The sequence below is a fragment of the Ascaphus truei genome, unplaced genomic scaffold, assembly GCF_040206685.1.
Source record: "Ascaphus truei isolate aAscTru1 unplaced genomic scaffold, aAscTru1.hap1 HAP1_SCAFFOLD_3264, whole genome shotgun sequence".
NCBI lineage: Eukaryota > Metazoa > Chordata > Amphibia > Anura > Ascaphidae > Ascaphus > Ascaphus truei.
Window position 1 is genome coordinate 1 of NW_027456251.1, and position 7,500 is coordinate 7,500.

General features: G+C 45.2%; 1 long non-coding RNA gene across 1 annotated transcript in view; it reads left to right on the forward strand.

Annotated features, from left to right (window-relative positions):
• The first annotated feature begins 419 nt into the window (after positions 1-419).
• The window catches only part of LOC142483477 (uncharacterized), a 16,072-nt gene continuing 8,991 nt past the window's right edge, over positions 420-7,500 (forward strand). The window contains exon 1 of the long non-coding RNA XR_012797345.1: positions 420-771. This is a non-coding gene — a long non-coding RNA (uncharacterized LOC142483477). The remainder of the gene's footprint in view (positions 772-7,500) is intronic.

Below are 7,500 nucleotides of genomic sequence, written 5' to 3' on the forward strand. Positions count from 1 at the left end.
TTTACCTTATTGTGAGCTGATCTTAAAACACGTGAAGACATATGATTTAAGTATAATGATGTTTGTTTTGTAAACTGATCTTTAATACTGAAAGTTTTTAGTGATCTAAATATAATGGAATTTGCTTTATTGTGATCTTTAATATTTTGAGTTTTTATGTGTAAATATTCTCCTGTATTGTTAATGGATCTTTAATATTAGAATATTTTAATGATCTAAATATATTTGCCTTATTGTGAACTGATCTTTAATATTTTGAGTCCTTATGGTCTAAGTGTAAATATTCTCCCTTCTTGTGAGTTGCTCTTTAGACACTGACCATGATCTCAGTATAGTGATGATCGGTATGTAGTGTACTGCTCACCATTGCACAACCCTTACACATGCCTCTTTCTCTCTACAGACTCTCAGCTTCCTGTTCCTGCTTCCGTTTGCTTTTGAAGCTGGTGTCAAGTCTTGAGACTGCTAGGAAACGAAGCGATAATAAAACCACAGGCTCTGAGCTGCAATGTGAGCACCAGGAGTGTGATCAGCAGCACCACCATCACCAGTGTGAGCAGCATCACCAGTGTGAGCCAGCAGCAGCAGCACATCGCATCGCATCGCAGCTCATGCACACAGCAGCACATCGCAGCTCATGCACACAGCACAGTGAGGGGGCTCCGTGCTCTGTCCTGCTCTGTGACATTGGATCAGTGGCGGTGTGTAGACAGCAGAACAGTCAGCAGGTGGAAGGATGGACACAGTGCAGCTGAGAAACCATCCCAGGAGGTGAGAGACACACTAACTCATTGCTGAGACCCTTTGTTTGGGGGAAGTGACCTAGTTGATTTGTCTTGGCTTGGAAGATGGTTCCCTGGCTGTGTACAACATCTCGATAATAGCTATGTTTATGTACACACACTTAGAAAAAAAAAAACTTGTTTCAAATAAATATATATAGTGTACAATGTATGTTCAAACAATGCAAGCAGAATTACAGCTTTACAATATGTGTGTGTGTGTGTGTGTGTGTGTGTATATAATATGCATGTAAGAAATACGAGTTGGGAATGAAGTCTGATTATATATGTATATAATTAAAACAATTGTAGATGTCTGTGTATGTAGCGAATAGGGATTAGCAAGTCCATATGGTGTGTTTGTGTGTATATAATATATTTTTGGTTTTGTGGATGTAGTTGTGTGTATATTTTTCAAACAATGTTCTTAACGTACATATAAAGCATCCTTCAGTAATTACACCCCTTTTGATACAACAGTCGCCACCTGGACGAAGGATCTTATCTTAAAGAAGTATTTAGCAAAAAAAAAATCTGACAGGGTTAGCGTTTCGCTGCCTCCTGTCCAGCACTTAAAAAATGGTTTCTAGAGGTAATTGTACAGGAAGTTCTGTCATTTGTGCATCATTAGTAAGAAATGTTACTCAATTGTACAGTTATCTTTGTTTTGAGTTTGTGTGATCAGCTGTGTAGCTATTCTAACAATGTGCAATGTTGTAACATTAGCCCAATATTGTGCAAGAATGCATTCAGCAACCTTAACTTTACTTCTGTTTCTATTTATTAGCACCCAACTTGTCTACTTCTCAAACACCAGACATTTACTAGTTCTAATTAGCACGTTGATCAACGTGAGCTCTTCCAGAGCAGGAGTAGCCAGGAAAATAATATCTATTAAATATATTTAAGTTCTGTCTGTACTACCTATGCATTGCATAAACCAAGATAACAGTGATAATACCCAAATGCGTGAAAAAGCTGTCTGTGTGTAGGTTTGATAAACAAATTGTGCAATGAGCAAATTGTGCAAATTGTGCGTGAGCAAGTATATGCAATAAAGATAATTAGAATCCTTTAGCTGGAGTACCCTTAAGGTATCAATAGATTAGGTAATCTCCTATGAAACCAATCAACTGGTAGTATCCCACATGGCACTGTAGTAAGGTATACACACAATAAAGTGTCCAGACACATACTGTATATGAAATAATATAGTGTGAATGGTAGAAGAGAGATAATTCTCAAGGACTCACATGTAGTGCAGCATCCTTGGGTGATGATTAACGTACAGGTGTGCTGATGTCTTAATTCAAATGCAGGAACCAAAAAAGACAAAGCACTACTTTCCAGCAGGTAGAAATGATCAAAAAAGCAGGGAGAGCGTTCCCAAAGTGAAAAATAAAGCCAATTTATTAGCAGCATGGATACATACAGCATACACCGGCAAAAAAAAGCCTCCACCTACATGTTTCAAGCGTTAGCTCTTTATCACGGTGATGTAGGTTTACTGGCCCTGCACTTCTATAACCCAGGCTAGGCTGAATAATCTATGTAATACGGCAGGCATAAGCTTGTAGGGGTCCCATGTTAAAATGGACAAGAAGCTAAAAGTGACACACTGAGTGCTCATTTGCATGTCATTACCCAGAATCCCTGGCTGAAGTGGAAGCACTGTATGCTAAGAGATAATGTGAATGTGCTCATAAGCGATATTTTTATTTGCTATAAACTTTTTGAAAATGTGATCTGGCAGACACCTCCCTCCCGCCCTCAATAAAAAGGCCCAGTACCAATACTTTTTAAATCAAGCTTTATTACTACCCATGCAATAGTTCTGTTTAAAATAAGATATAGAATCACATTGGCCACGTAGTAAAAAAAAAAAAAAAGTGATACTTGGGACAGCCTCATCCTTTAGTAAGCTTCATAGGCACTATTTTTTAAAATGATTAAACAATACTTATATTAGCCATTTAAAAAAATAGTTGGTGTGTAATAATAATAATAATAGCATGTTCTTGTATAGCGCTGCTAGTTTTTTACGCAGCGCTATACAGAGACATTTTGCAGGCACAGGACCCTGCCCTGTAGAGCTTACAATCTATGTTTTTGGTGCCTGAGGCACATGGAGATAAAGCCACTTGCCCAAGGTCACAAGGAGCCGACACCGGGAATTAAACAGGGGTTCCCCATGCTTGAAACTCAGTGCCAGTCAGTGTCTTTACTCACTGAGCCACTCCTCCCTGTAAATAAAGTGTGGTGCTTTGTCCCAAGTCATCCCACTTACGTGGCTACTAAATTGCTTTGTCTTGTTGGTGAATACCGTGGCTCTGTGAGCCTGACTGGATTCAGTCATTTGCGATATCTTTTATCAGATCTGCGTAATTATTATAAATGGATAATAATACAGAAATGTCTGCTTTTCTTCGTACCTGCATCCAAACAAGGTGACACTATTGTCGGTGTCTTTGAAGTGGGAGTCAAAGACTCAGTTCAAAATCCACTGTCCAATTCCATAAGACGAGTTACTTTATTTCTCCGTCATTGTAAATGATGTATTACAATATACGCTCCTAAAGGCCAAATGAAGGCTACTCGCAATCAGAAATCAATCTTTTTGTCATTGTTAAGTAATGTTTCAGTTGTATTTACCAATGCCACCATATTACATCTTCTAATTGTGTTCTGGAGATATTATTTGTGGTCTTGTTTTATTAAATGTCTGAATCGCCCACGTTTAGCCTAGTAAACGTGCCACTGCCATTATTCACTTTGGTCAGACACCGTCCGGCAAAAATGGTGATCACGTGATCATGACACCCTTTGACCCGGAAACGGAAGAGTAGGGGAGGAGTTCCATCTCCCTGCATTACAGATCTCGCAAGACGCGATTTCCCGTAAAAAATGCACACTCTCTTAAGGGCATGACGTACTGTATTCACTGCGTCATGGGGAACCCCTGGGGTGCCAGATCCTATTACGTTGTAGCTACATCTTGGGGTATCCAAAGGGTTAAAGTAGCAATACTGGCTGCTTTGTTTTTTTTTCCCCCTCTTTTTATTTTTATCGGGATTTGAACCCTGGATCGGAATTGCCCTTTTTTGAGCTCCAGACCGCCCCCCCCCCCCCCCTCGACATCATTACTTACAGTTTTGGGCAACAACGTTCTCCTCCAATCCTGGGAAATCCAAAATGCCCACCACACGCATGGCAATAGGAAGCAGCAATGGATGACGTTGCGGCCTCCTATATGATCTTAAAAAGAAAACAAGACAGTGCTCTGAAAACTGTAAGTATCTCCGTAACCATGGGAGGTCCCTGGATTCCCTCCGTAACCATGGGAGGTCCCTGGATTCCCTCCGTAACCATGGGAGGTCCCTGGATTCCCTCCGTAACCATGGGAGGTCCCTGGATTCCCTCCGTAACCATGGGAGGTCCCTGGATTCCCTCCGTAACCGGGGGGAGGTCCCTGGATTCCCTCCGTCACCGGGGGGAGGTCCCTGGATTCCCTCCGTCACCGGGGGGAGGTCCCTGGATTCCCTCCGTAACCGGGGGGAGGTCCCTGGATTCCCCCCGTAACCGGGGGAACGTCCCTGGATTCCCCTCCGTAACCGGGGGAACGTCCCTGGATTTCCCTCCGTAACCGGGGGAACGTCCCTGGATTTCCCTCCGTAACCGGGGAGGGGGGAGGGGGAGGTCGCTGGATTCCCTCTGTAACCAGGGGGAGGTCCCTGGATTCCCCTCCGTAACCGGGGGAACGTCCCTGGATTCCCTCCGTAACCGGGGGAACGTCCCTGGATTCCCTCCGTAACCGGGGGAACGTTCCTGGATTTCCCTCCGTAACCGGGGGAACGTCCCTGGATTTCCCTCCGTAACCGGGGGAACGTCCCTGGATTTCCCTCCGTAACCGGGGGAACGTTCCTGGATTTCCCTCCGTAACCGGGGGAACGTCCCTGGATTTCCCTCCGTAACCGGGGGAACGTCCCTGGATTCCCCTCCGTAACCGGGGAGGGGGGGGGAGGTGGAGGTCGCTGGATTCCCCTCCGTAACCGGGGAGGGGGGGGGGGGGAGGTCGCTGGATTCCCTCTGTAACCAGGGGGGAGGTCCCTGGAACTGGTTCACCTCCAGTTCGAATCCCGTTACAATTAAATGTATTTTTCTGCGTGAGTCTGCTGCTTGAATTCTTAATAGCTTGGAAAACAATAGGATTATTATCTTTTAAATGGATCTCTTTTCTGTTCTGTCAAATTTGAAAAAGAAACAAAAACCTTTTAATGTGGCTCCAGCATCTTTAATTGATTAAATGTAAGTTATTGACACCATTAAAAAAAAAAAAAAATCCTACATGTATAACTATTTCATTAAATTTGCCCCCGGTAGCATCCCCGACTCAGCTTCCTACCGTGCTGCGGGTGATTTAAGAAACGTGGTGTTCCGGCAGCAGTAATTATCTCGGGAAGCAGAGGGTCCCCGGAGGGGAAATCAATATGGCTCCTTTTTGTGCTGATTGTGCACCAATCGCATGGACACTCCCAGTGGGCGTTTCCGTGCAGTAGTGCTACTGTTAGAACTATACAGTATCATAGTTTAATGAATAACGGAATGGGACTCTTATCGCCGCTATTTAGCCGCTGTGGGACAGTTAAATGTGGCCATTTGTCCCACCGCCATTTGGTTGTTGGAGGTAAGTTAAGGGTTACATACCCCCGGCAGGTGCACAGCTAAATGTCCTGGCTGCCAAGTGTCCAGCGCCGTTCGCCGCGACCAAATGTCCTATACGAATGAATAACCTCCCAGAGAGCTCTGCTAAATTAGGGTTTATGACGTCCCGTTACCTAAAACGACAGCAGCGGATTTCAAGATCCGCCGCTCCTAGGCACTTACATGTGGCGGGCTGCCGCCGTCCTTCCGAATCGCGGCGTCATGCCACCAGCCTGACGTTTCACGGTGTCGCATTGCCATGGTAACGCAACATCATTTGATGGCGCCCACCACGTTGCCATGGCAACGAGACACTATGTGACGTTGCGTTGGTAACGTCCGTGGCGTCATTTTACGTCGTGATTTGGGAGGAGAAGGAGGGCGGCAGCAAAGAGGCGTCTGTCACATGTAAGTGACTTCCCATCAGGCCTGGTAGGCCCAAGAGCGCTGGTCACGGTGGCGGTTCAGCCAATGAGGGCGAACCAGCCGCGTGATGCCCCTGTACCACCTCCCCATCGCGCGCTGCCTGGAGTCCACCAGTTCGCACTGATTCTGATAACTAGCACCGCCAGGCACCCGCCACGCGCACTGGGGCCTTAGCCTTAGAAGGAATACTTGTTTTGCTTATCATTATTACTAACGAGTTCTAGTTAGCACAATGATCTGTCTGGGAGTGAAGTTTACTTTATTGGCTTTTGAAGATATGCGGTAAGACCAGAGTCTGAGAAATGTTCGCCAACAGGACTGTCTCTTGTTCCGCGTGTGATGTTGTGGCGATGCAGGTTCATTCTCTTGTTTAGCCCCTGCCCTGTCTCACCTATGTAGTAGCAGCCCCCTGGGCATTTCATGCACATGATGAGGTACACGACATTGCTGGAGGAACAGGTGAACCTTCCTCTGATTTTGTATTCCCGATTCCTGTGTGGTATTTGTATTGTGTCCGCTGTGTAGAGCATTGCGCAGGTTTTGCATCTTGGATCCTGGCATGGTTTTGTCCCGCATTCAGTTGTACTGCTGAATACTTTACTCCTCACCATAATATTCTTGAGATTATGGGGTTGTCTGTATGATAATAAGGGTGCTTCAGGGAAGACCTGTTGCAGTCTTGTATCTTCCTGGAGGATGGGTTGTAGTTTCCTGGCGATCTTGCGTAGGGCTCCTAGGTGTGGGTTATGTGTGACCACCAAAGGTACCCTGTCGCTTGTCTCCTTCTGTTTGTATTCAAGGCGATCACTTCTTGGTATTCTGGTGGCTTTGTGAATTTGCTGGTCTACAATTCTGTGGTTATATCCACGGTTTATAAAGTCTGATCTCAAGGCTTTAATCCGCTGGTCTCTGTCTGCTGTGTCGGAGCATATCCGGTTGTATCGTATGGCTTGACTGTAGATGGTTGCATGTTTGGTGTGTGTCGGGTGGAAGCTGTTGTCCCTCAAATAGCTGGCTCTGTCTGTAGGTTTGCGTTATACAGAAGTCTGTAGTTGGTTGTTCTTTATAGTAATGGTGGTGTCTAGGAAATGTACTTCATCCGGGGAATGGGGGAGTTTGAGGTTGATGGTCGGGTGGAACGTATTTAAGTTGTCATAGAACTGTAGGAGGTCCTTTTCGCCAGAGGCCCAAATCAGGAGGATGTCATCGATGTAGCGAAGGTATGTAAGGGGTTTCAAGTGACAGGTGGAAAGAAAGTCACTTTCCAGTTTTGCGCAGAACAGGTTGGCATACTGTGGTGCCATTCGAGTACCCATAGCGGTCCCGGTTGTCTGGAGGAATGAACCTGCAACGCCACCTCATCACACGCGGAACAAGAGAGAGTCCTGTTGGCGAACATTTCTATGACTCTGGCCATAAGATGAACGATCTGAAGGTTGCCATACACAAAGGTAATCACCGAAAGAGAGACGGTTGCATGAATACAAATTTATGCAACTGTTCGGGACACTTAGCGGTGGCCTAAACAGAGATCGAAATTTTATGAGTCATTACTGACACAAGTGAACTCTCTTCCCATGAGCGCTATAGG